Below are 12,081 nucleotides of genomic sequence, written 5' to 3'. Positions count from 1 at the left end.
GACCTAACCTTAGACTCATATCACCCCTAAGGGAAAAGGGGGTGAAGCCCACTTAAGAAATGTGGATGCAGAGCCAGTAATTGAAAGAGGATACCCCAAGACTCAGGAACAGACTTGGTGAGGAAGTCATTGCCCCAATCCTTATTTCCTCTGCCCACAGCACTGTTGCAAACACATTGAAATAGAAAAGAGGTGCATGCCTGAGTAAAAGTCTATCTGGTGGTCCTTACATTTAAGCACCATCTACTTGATCACAGTCTGAATTCTACCACCAAACAAAAGTAAATTCCATCAACATGCAATTCCTGCGAAATGCAATGCAAGAAACTATCCACAGATAAGGAACCCAAACAGAACCTTAGCCCTCTGAAAGCACCCAGAAAGCATGCCAATCAACTATACACAACATACACCACAGTCAAACCATGAAGGGGAAACAAAGAATAGAAAAACAAAAATCTCTATCCAAATGATAGCAATTTCAAAAAGAAAAAGAAAAAGGAATATGAGCCCCTTCAGATAAGAAGGAATCAGCATAAGAACTCCAACAATTTAAAAAGTCAGAGTGTTTGTTTACTTCCAAAGGATTACACTAGCTTCCCAGTAATGGGTCCTAAACAGATTGAAATGTCTGCAATGACAGATATGGAATTCAGAATCGAAATTGCAAGAAAACTCAATGAGATTCCAGAGAAAGTTGAAACACGATCCAAGGAAGCCAGGAAAACAGTTGAAATACAACATAGCCATTTTAAGAAAGAACCAAGCTGAACTTCTGGAATTGAAAATTTCACTACAGAAATTTCAAAATACAATTGGAATCCTTAACAGCAAGCTAGCCCAAGCAGAAAAAAGGATTTTTGAGATCAGAGACCAGGCCTCCAAATCAATCTAGTAGGACAAAAGTAAAGATAGAAGAATCTTGGCCAGGTGCAGCAGCTTGTACCTGTAATCCCAGCACATTGGGAGGCCGAGGCAGGCGGATTACCTGAGGTCGGGAGTTCTGGACCAACCTGACCAACATGGAGAAACCCTGCCTCTACTAAAAATACAAAATTAGCCGGGCATGGTGGTGCATGCCTATAATCCCAGCTACTCGAGAGACTGAGGCAGGAGAATTGCTTGAGCCCGGGAAGTGGAGGTTGCAGTCAGCCAAGATCATGCCATTGCACTCCAGCCTGGTCAACGACAGTGAAACTCTGTCTCAAAAAAAAAAAAAAAAGAAAAAGAAAAAAAATCTTAAAAATGAGCAAACCTGTGAGAAATATGAAATTATTTAGTAGAGAGACCAAACCTACATCTCATTAGTATTCTGAGAGAGAAAGGAAGAGACAGTAACCAACTTGGAAAACATATCTGAAAATTTAATTCACAAAAATTTCCCCAATATTACTAGAGGTTTACATGCAAATTCAAGAAATTCAGAGAACTTCTACAAGATATTATGCAAGATGACCATCACCAAGAAACGTAGTCATCATACTTTCCAACGTCAATGTAAAAGAAAACAATCCTAAAGACACCTAGAGAAAAGATCCAGATCACAAAAGAAAGGGAGGTGGGGAAGGAAGGAAGGAAGGAAGGAAGGAAGGAAGGAAGGAAGGAAGGAAGGGTGGGAGAGAGGGAGGGAGGGAGGGAGGGAGGGAGGGAAGAAAAACTTCCTCAGTGAAACAGTAGACTTCTTGGCAGAAATTCTAAAAGCCAGAAAACATTGAGGGCTTACTTTTAGCATTCTTACAAAAAAAGATATTCCAACTAAGAATTTAATGTCCCATCAAACTAAGCTTCATAAGTAAAGGAGAAATAAAATATTTTTTAGGCAAGCAATCATTAAGGGAATTCATTATCACTAGACCAGGCTTACAAGAAATCCTTCTGTGAATTTCAAACATTGGAAATAAAAGAACTATACCTGCTACCATAAGAACACACATAAGAACATAACTGGCCAGACACGGTGACTCACACCAGTAATCCCAGCATTTTTGGAACCAACATGAGTGGATCACCTGAGGTCAGGAGTTTAAATCTAGTCTGGCCAACATGGCAAAACCCTGTCTCTACTAAAAATACGAAAAACTAGCTGGACATGGTGGCAGATGCCTGTAATACCAGCTACTCGGGAGGCTAAGGCAGCAGAATCGCTTGAACCCAGAGGCAGAGGTTGCAGTGAGCCAAGATCACACCATTGCACTCCAGCCTGGGAGACAAATCCATCTCCAAAAAAAAAGAACATAGCTCACAGACCCTATGAAGAAACTACACAATCAAGACCAGGTAGCAATACCATGGAAAGCAACCAGGTAGCAACACCATGGAAAAAGCAACCAGGTAGCAATACCATGGAAAGATTAAAACCTCACACATTAATATTAATCTTGAAAGTAAAAGATCTAAATATCCCACTTAAAAGACACAAAGTAGCAAGTCTGATTAAGAAAATAAGACCCAACCTTCTGCTATCTTCAAGAGACCCATCTCAAATGCAATAAACCCATAGGCTCAAAGTAAAGGGATGGAAAAAGATCTATCACACAAAAAGAAAATAAAAAAGGGCAGGTATCATTATTCTTATGTATATAAATCAGACTTTAAACCAACAACAACAAAAAAAGAAAAAAAAGGTCACTCCTTAATTATAGAGGGTTCAATCCAACAATAAGACTTAATTATCTTAAATACACATGTATCCAACATTGGAGCAGCCAGATTCATTAAAAAAGCACTTGTAGACCTATGAAGAGATTTAGAAAACCACACAGCAATACAACACCCCACTGACAGTATCAGACAGATCATCCAGGCAGAAAACTAAAAATTCTGAACTTAAATTTGACACTCGGTCAATTGGACCTAATAGACATCTACAGGACACTCCACCCAACAACTACAGAATGTAAATTTTTCTCATCTGCACATGAAATATACTCTTAAGATCAACCACATGCTCAGTCATAAAACAAGTGTCAATAAATTTAAAAAATAAAATTTATATCAAGCATATTCTCTGACCTCACTGGAATAAAAATGGAAATTAATACCACGAAGATCTTGCAAAATCACAAAATTACATGGAAACTAAACAACTTGCTCTTGACTGACTTTTGGGTAAACAAAATTAAGGCAGAAATCAAAAACTCTTTAAATGGAAGAAGAGACAGAATATACCAAAACATCTGAGATGCAGTAAAAATAGTGTTAAGAGGAAAGTTTAGAGTGCTAAACACTTATATCAAGAAGTCAGAAAGATCTCAAATTAACAATCTAACATTTCATCTAGAGTAACTAGAAAAATGGGAACAAAATAACCCAAAAGCTAGCAGAAGAAAAGAAATAACTAAGAGCAGACCTAAATGAAATTGAGAACAAAAACTCATGCAAATAATCAATAAAATGAAAAATTGTATCTTTTAAAAGGGTGAACAGGACAGCTAGATTAACCAATCAATAAAGAAAAAGAGAGAGAAGATCCAAATAAGCTTAATTAGAAATGACAAAGGTGGCATTACAACTGATCCCACAGAAATGCAAAAACTTCCTCAGAGACTAGTAAAACACCCCTTTGCACAAAAACTAGATAATCTAGAGAAAATTGCTAAATTCCTGGAAACACACAACCTCCCAAGAGTAAAATAGGAAGAAATTGAAACCCTGAATGGACCAGTAAAATGTTTCAAAATAAGCCAGTAATAAAATAACCTACCAACCAAATAAAACCCAGGACCAGATAGATTCACAGCCAAAATCTACCAGACATGCGAAGAAGAGCTGTTACCAACCTTACTAACACTATTCCAAAAAATATCTAGAAAGGACCCCTCCCTAACTCATTCCAGGATGATACCAAAATCTGACAAAGACTCTCTCTCTCTCTCTCTCTCTCTCTCTCTCTCTCTCTCTCTCTCAGTGTCATTGCTATTAGATTTGGTTTGGAGTAGAGTCTGCTTATATGTGAATATTGGAGTCTCTAGTTTTCTGAGCATTCACAATTTATATTAATGAGATTATATTTTTAGGTTCTGAGTGAGGAATTTAGCAAAGCCATGCTTTTTTCAATACTACATCATGTTTCAAAAATGTGTTCATCTGAGAGAGATGAAAAGCTCCAATCTCATAGAGAACCACTGGTTTACTTTCGAGAGAAATAAACCTAATGAAAAATATGTCAGACTTCTATATAGAAAACTATAAACATTGGTAAGATAAATTTTAAAAGCTAAGAGCGAGAGAATGCTTCCAAAAATTGAAAGGATCAATTTTGAAAGTTAACAATTCCTTTCAGATTGATCTATAAATTTAATGGAATAGTAATAAATATTTCACAAGAAATTTTTATAGAACTTGACAAACTCATTCTATGATTTATGTGGAAATCCTAAAAACAAAGAATAGTTAAGACAACTTAAAGAACAAATTTGGAGTGCTTACACTACTCAGATATAAAGACATATTATATACCTTAGTAATAAGAAATCATGGTTTTTGTGCAGGAGATGTAAACAGACCAATGAACAAAAACCGGAATCTAGAAAAGGAAGCAAACATATATTCACTTGATGTGTGACATATAAATTTGACTGGGTCTGTTGTTAATCTACATGATATAAAAATGAATCTTAATTCCTACTTTACATAAAAATCAACTCCAAATATACTGTAAGACTGCTTGTGAAATGTAAAATAATAAAACTTCTAGAAAATAACATTTTAGAAATCCTCCAGACTATGGGAATGAATCTTAGAGGGCCCCCCTCAGTTCCTGTTTCCTGGCATTCACACCATGTATAGTTCCATCCCCTTTGCTGTGACTTCCTTCTAATAATAGAATATGGCAAAGGAACCATCATTCTCAGCAAACCGACACAAGAACAGAAAATCAAACACTGCATGTTCTCACTCATAGGCGGGTATTGAACAATGAGAACACATGGAGACAGGGAGGGGAGCATCACACACTGGGGTCTGGGGTGGGAAATAGGGTAGGGACAGCAGGGGGTGGGGAGTTGGGGAAGGATAACATGGGGAGAAACGCCAGATATAGGTGATGAGGAGGAAGGCAGCAAACCACACTGCCATGTGTGTACCTATGCAACAATCTTACATGTTCTTCACATGTACCCCAAAACCTAAAATGTACATGTTCTTCACATGTACCCCAAAACCTAAGAGAGAGCAGAGCTCTTTTCTCTCTCCATCATGTGAGGACACAGCAAGAAGGTAGGCAGCTACAAGTCAGAAGGAGGAATCTCACTAGGAAGTGAATTTCCTATCATCATGATCTTGGACTTCCCAGCCTCCAGAACAGTGAGAAATAAACAGATGTTGCTTAAGTCAAAAAAAAAAAAGAAAGAAAGAAAGAAAGAAATTTCAAATGTAATTAAAGCCTCAGATAAGTTAATTTAGAGTTACTACCACAAGACAGTTTATCCTATATGGTCTGATTTACTCAAGTGAAAGTCTCTAAAAGAAGGTCTGGAGCCTCCTCAAAAGAGGGACTTCCCTTGCTGACTTGATGAAGAAAGAAGGTTGGTTGAAGAAGCTCCATAATGAAGAACTGCAAGCTGCCTCCAGAACTGTAAGTGGCCACCATCACCTGAGGTTAGCCACCAGCCAAAAGCCAGCAAAAATCCACAGCCCTCATTCATACAGTCACAAAAAAATTAATTCTGTCAAAACCTGAATGAACTTAGAGGTAAATTTTTCCCAGCCAAGTCTCCAGATGAGAACACAGCCCAGCCACCACCTTAATTTCAGCCTTGTGAGACCCTGAGCAGCTAATCCATCCTCAGACTTCTGACACAGAGACAATGAGATCATATTATTTAAGCTGCTGAGTTTGTCTAGCAACAACAGAAAACTAACACAATGACTTTACCGTAGGCAAAGATTTTTTGGATAGGATGCATAAAAGCACTAACTATAAAGAAAAGGATTGATAAATAACTTCATTAAAATTGAGAGCTTCTGCTCACCAAAATTATCATCAAGAGAGTAAAAAAGCAAGTTGTAAAGTGTGAGAGAATATTTGCAACCATACATTCAGAGAATGAACGCCATTCCATAATATATAAGGAACTCCTATAAATCAATAAAAAACATATAAGCAACTCAATTTTTAATGGGAAAAAGATTTAAACAAGCACTTCACAGAAATATCAAATGGTTATAAACACATTAACAGGTGTTTAGCATCATTATTCTTTCAAGAAAATAAATGTTAAAATCATAATAAAAAATCATTACACATACATCAGAGTAGCTAACAGTTAAAAAAAAAAAAAAAACTAAACCAAATAGTGGCCAGATTATAATACAACAAAAACTCTCAAACTCTGGGGGTGAGTGTGTAAATTGGCACAACTTCTGAAAGTTGAAAATGGCTTTAGAGTGTCTATCAAAGATGAATGTATACAAATTTTATGGTCTTTTACTTCTACATCAAAATACATATCAGACAAAAATGTGTACAAATGTCATGTACTAGATTATTTATATTCTTGAATATTCATATTTGGCTATACTTAATAGTCAAGACCTTTAAAGAATTCAAATGTTTGTTAATAACTGCATGGATTAATGAATTGTGATATATTCATACAATGGGATACTATACAACAATTAAAATGGATGAATAATTACCACATGTACGACACAGACAAATATCACAAACAGAAAGATGAATGGAAGAATCCAAACACAAAAGAATACATACTACATGAGTTTATTTACATAAAGTTCAGAGGAGTCAAAACTGATTTATGGTTATAAAAGTCAAAATGCTAAATACATTGGGGTACTGAGTGGAAGAGTGACAAAAGGAAGGTTTCTAGATACTATTATTTAGTTTTTAATCTGTATAGTAATAACGAAAGTGTGTTTATTTTGAAAATTTATAGGGCTATACACTTAAGATTTGTGCACTTTTTGGTATGTATTCTATATGTCAATAAAAATTGACAAAGACTATACAAATAAGTAGGTTAATCAAAAAGTTTCAAATCGGAAGAGGATTAAAGAGTTAGAGTTAGTTTAGTGCGATTTTGGCACCAGGATGGACAAATAAACCAATCAAACAGAACAGAGTGTCCAATATCGGAAGCATTCTTACAGGGTCATTTGATTTATGATAGTAGTCCATGACTTGGAAAACTTTAGAGCCCAAAGAAACAGAAAAAAAGAGATAAAGTACTATGCAAAATAGTCAAAACATACAGAGAAACTGAGGGAGTGGATGCAAAGCAGAGAGAATGGATACGCACTCAAGAAAAACTCTAGTGAAGGTTTCCTAAGAAAGGCTTTCCAGAAAGTATGCAAGTGGTGACACGTGAAACCAGGAGACAACGATCAGTGCAGAGTTACAGAGCAAACCTTGTCTCTGGGGAAAAGACCACTTCCCTGAAAATGGGTCATGATGCTCAAAAGAATGTGAAATCATTGCTATATTATCAACTTGACTGTATTGACTAGGTAGTAGAATTAACATGTGAGATATGAATTAAGGTGCTGCCCACTTCATGTTTTTTGCTGCATAACAAACTGCCCCCAAGGTTTAGAGGCCTAAAACAACTAATTTATTAACTCTTATAATTTTGTGAGCCAAGAATTTGAACAGGCTCAGCTGAGCATTTTTCGTGCTCCACATAGTGTTGGTAGTTGTAACTTGATGTTACACAGTTAGTGAATGGACTTATCTGTGGCGTCCAAGATAGCTTCACTTACATGTCTAATGCCTCAGCTGGAATAGCTGCAAGGCTGGCTGGGCTCAGCTGCGACTGTTAATCAGAATAACCATATGTGGCCTCTCCAAAATGGCAGTCTCAGAGTAGCTGGACTCCTTATATAGCAACTCAGGATTCCCAGTGTTCCAGAAGTGAGCATTCCAAGAGATCCACACAAAAGCTGCAATACTTTCCTATGATCTAGCCTTGGAATTCTTAGAACATCACTATCGCCCATTCTTTTGATCAAGCAAGTCAACTGAGCCAGCCTAGATTTAAGGAGAGAAGGGTGAAATAGGCTATCACTTACAGCAGAAATAGTATTTATGTACAGGGAAGAATGGAAGTAATGCCAGCCTTCATAGAGACATGCTATCATACTCCATCGTTTCCTTGTTATACCAAGACATTCTCCATACTAAGTAACATCCTTTGCATCACTAGAGGAATTACAAAATTTACAAAGAACAAAAAAGTCAGATTTTAGCTGTTGCATGAGAATGGATACCATAACTAAATCAGCCGATGGAAGTTGTGACAGCAGATGTCAGCAAGGACAGTTGATGGTTGAGAAGTAGATGCCCTGCCCCTCTGGTGCTAAACACTGGAGGAATTTCCTGGAGTGTGTACACACACACACACACACACACACACACAGAGTGTATATAGAGAGAGTACACTTTTCTAAATGCATGCTATATATCTATAAAAATTGACATAGACTATAAAAATAAATAGGTCAATCAAAAAGTTTCAAATCAAAAGAAGACTGAAGAGTTAGAGTTAGTTCAGTGTGATTTTGGTACCAGGATGGACAAATAAACCATATGTATATATGTAAACATTTGTGTATCTATATATGTGTGTGTATACATATATATGTATGTGTGTGTATATACACACACACACAACACACCTTCTTGGGAAGAATGGAAAGGGGAAATTCCTGCATGCTTTGAGGAGTTCTTGAAATGATTAAGTTTATCTTAAAGTGACAATGGTTAAATTTGTGCAAGTAGGCAAAATGGGACAGGGCAAAAATTAATTTCAGTTGTAGGAAAATAAAATCATATTTTTAAACTCCTAAATTTGTGGTAAATTAAATACATACCTATAAAATTGTTTTAAGTGTATATTCCTAATTGGTTTGATCATCTTAATTATTCATTAATTTCTACTACTACAATTCAGGAAGAGTTAATTTTTTTAAAGTTAAAAAGAGCAATTTTTCCTGTCTACCTATTTCATTTTTCCTGAAATCTTCATATTACTCTTGTATTCTCATAGCAAAGAGTGAACTGCCTTACTATTTACTTCAATTCTATAGTCTTGATGACTTTTAAAATCCAATTTGTCTTAGATATAAAATATTTATTATTTTAAACACTTAGTTAATTTCTATTGACTCATGGTCTTCTAAATATTATGCCTCTGAGATTGCCTAGCCCATTACTTCTGAAGAAGTACCTAACGTAATACCTAGCTAGGGTCATTATTGTTTGCTTTCTGGGAAGCTTTTGTCCTTGAGTGGAGTTACAATAACTCTTCAGAGACAGTTGGGCAAATATTCACAGAGATAAGCGACTAGATATAACTAAAGCAAGAAAAGGTGCTTTTAAAATAGAGAGACAAAACCTCAAAGAGTAGAATTTCAAGGGGCAAAGATAAATCACAATTGCAAATTCATTCACCACAAACATGCATAAAAGTTGTACAGGCTTAGCAAACACACACCAACTACCAGGTCAGACACAAACACACTATAGTCTTTCCCCAAAAGAATCTCGAGCTGTCTTTTTCCCATTGTAGCTTCCATTTTGTCCCCATCCATCTGTACTTCACCCAAAATTCTTGTACCATCAGCCATAGAGAAAATTCTATTCATGCTCAAATTTAGGTATAATCAGAACTAACTATAAAATTTCAACACCCTCCCACATGAAATATCAGTATCTCTCTCTCTCTCTCTCTCTCTCACACACACACACACACACACGCATTCCAACTCAACGTATAAAGAATTTCTTCTGAATATGTTATTTCACTCTCAATTCAGCCAACATAAAAGAATGTTGTCATGTTATTTTATTTTTAATTATCGTACTGTTCTTGCGGCAATTTCAGCCTCTGCAGAAGCCTGAGTCACTGATAATATCAAAACAGTGATACCTTATTGAGTGTTCACCATAGGAAAGGCACTATGATAGGTAATTTGCATTTATGGCTGCACCTTACCTTCATGCCGAATACTCACAGCCCTATGAGGTCAGTGCTGTTATTAGCCCAATTTTATAGGTAAGGACACTGAGGCTCGAGAGTTTAAATAAATTTGACAAGCTTCAGTCATTTATAGCCTGACTACTAAGGAACCTTTTCAATTCATCTCTCCACTCACACTCTTGCTCCCCATAAGTTTATTCCCAACCGAGAGCCAGAATGACCCACTTTAGAAATGTCTAATCAATCTCATCATTCCTCCAATGGCTCTGCAGAATCAACAGCTCACTAGGAATAAATCCCAAAGTCCTTACAATAGCAGACAAGACCCCTGCAGGGTCTGAATCTCTTCTACCTTTCTGTTCTCATCGATGGCCCTGTGCATCATACCCTTCATTTCACCCTCACTTGTCACCTCCTTGCTACTCCTGCAATGCACCCACCAAGCACTTGCCCCTCTGCCTGGGACACTTTTGCCACACATTTCCACATGACTTACTCTCTTTCCTCTTTAAAAAATATTTGCTTGAATACTCTCTTCTACATGAGACCCTCCCTTTAAAATTTCACCTATAACATTAATTATTTTCCCATAATACTTACTGTCTCATAACCTATTAACTAATTGCCTATTTATTTTCTTCATTTTCTTTCTCTACAAATCAAAATGTAAGCTCTATGATGAATTTTTTCCAATTTTGTTCACTGATGTACTCCTAACCCTGGAACACTGTCTGGGAATTAGTAGGCAATCAATAAATATGCATTGAATTAATAAATGATAGGAAGGTTATAGGTGTTACTTCCAAAAAAATGTAGGTATCAGTTACACTGCCTTTCTTTGATATGTTTCATTTTTAATTACCAACATCCAGGGCTTCTGCTATCAATAGTAGCATAGTAAATCTTCCCACCTTATCCCCAGTATCCTCTATTTCCAAATTTATCCTTTCTGAGGGACTGTGGCACCCACTAGAAATTCCTGGCAGCCTGGCCTTCAAGTCAGGTTGTGACTTCAACTGTCACTGGCTGTGAGAATGCCATTTCTCTATACAAACAAAGACTTGTACAATAATATTCATAGAAATCTTATTCATAGTGACCCAAAACTGGAAAAGTTCAGGGCCCATCAATAGAAGAATGAATAAGAAACCTGTGGTATATCCCTATACTGGAATATTATTCACTAATAAAAAAGAATAAACTACAGATACATGCAACAAGTCTGATGGATCTCAAAAGCATTATGTAATACTAAGTGGAAAAAAGCCAGACGCAAAAGACTACATACTTTTGTACTAAATTTATATGGCATTCTAGAATAGGAAAAACTAATCTATAGTGGAAAAAATTAGAAGAGTATTTTCTTCTGGAGATAGTGGTAGGGTCTGTTTGAAGAGGGTCCGGGGAAATTTTCTTGGGTGTGGTAATGTTCTATATCTTGATATGGGTTTGCTTTCAACTAGTATATGGATTGGTCAAAACTTGATGAAGGTGTTGGCAATATTTGTACATTTTGGTTATATATTTTATGTAATAAAAGAAAAACAGGCTGGGTATGGAACCTTATGCCTGTAATCCCAGCACTTTGGGAGGATGAGGAGGGTGGATCACTTGAGCTCAGGAGTTTGGGACCAGCCTGGGCAACATGGTGAGACTTTGTCTCTACCAATAAAACAAAATATTAGCCAGGCATGGCGGGGTCCCAGCTGCTTGGGAGGCGGAGCCAGAAAGATTGCATGAGCCAGGGAAGTAGAGGTTGCAGTGAGCTGTGATTGCACCACTGCACTCCAGCCTGAGCAACAGAGTGAGACTCTGTCTCAATTTAAAAAAAAAAGAAATGAAAAAGAAAAACAACAACCCAATATTGAATTCTAGTGAATTATATGCATACAGACATATTTAGGAGGAAGTGCACTGATACCTGAAATTTACATTGATATGCATCAGAAAGATAAAATGGATTAATTAATGAAAAAAGGAATATATAGATATCTATGTGTTAAAGCACCTATAGGACAATATAAAGGATAGAATTGTGCTGTGGTTATATATATTTTTTAACTGTAAATTTCTTTTAACCATGCTGTATGTTTGAAATTTATTATAATAAAATAATTTTTTTAACCCAGAATCTCATTCCCAC

General features: G+C 36.4%; 1 long non-coding RNA gene across 1 annotated transcript in view; it reads right to left on the bottom strand.

Moving 5' to 3' along the window:
• The window catches only part of LOC105718326 (uncharacterized), a 159,538-nt gene that overhangs the window by 33,183 nt on the left and 114,274 nt on the right, over positions 1–12,081 (bottom strand). The window lies entirely within an intron of this gene.

Source organism: Aotus nancymaae, unplaced genomic scaffold (assembly GCF_030222135.1).
Source record: "Aotus nancymaae isolate 86718 unplaced genomic scaffold, 86718_ANA_hifiasm-v0.15.2.pri h1tg000033l, whole genome shotgun sequence".
Taxonomy (NCBI): domain Eukaryota; kingdom Metazoa; phylum Chordata; class Mammalia; order Primates; family Aotidae; genus Aotus; species Aotus nancymaae.
This window is presented reverse-complemented; position numbering and strand designations above follow the sequence as displayed.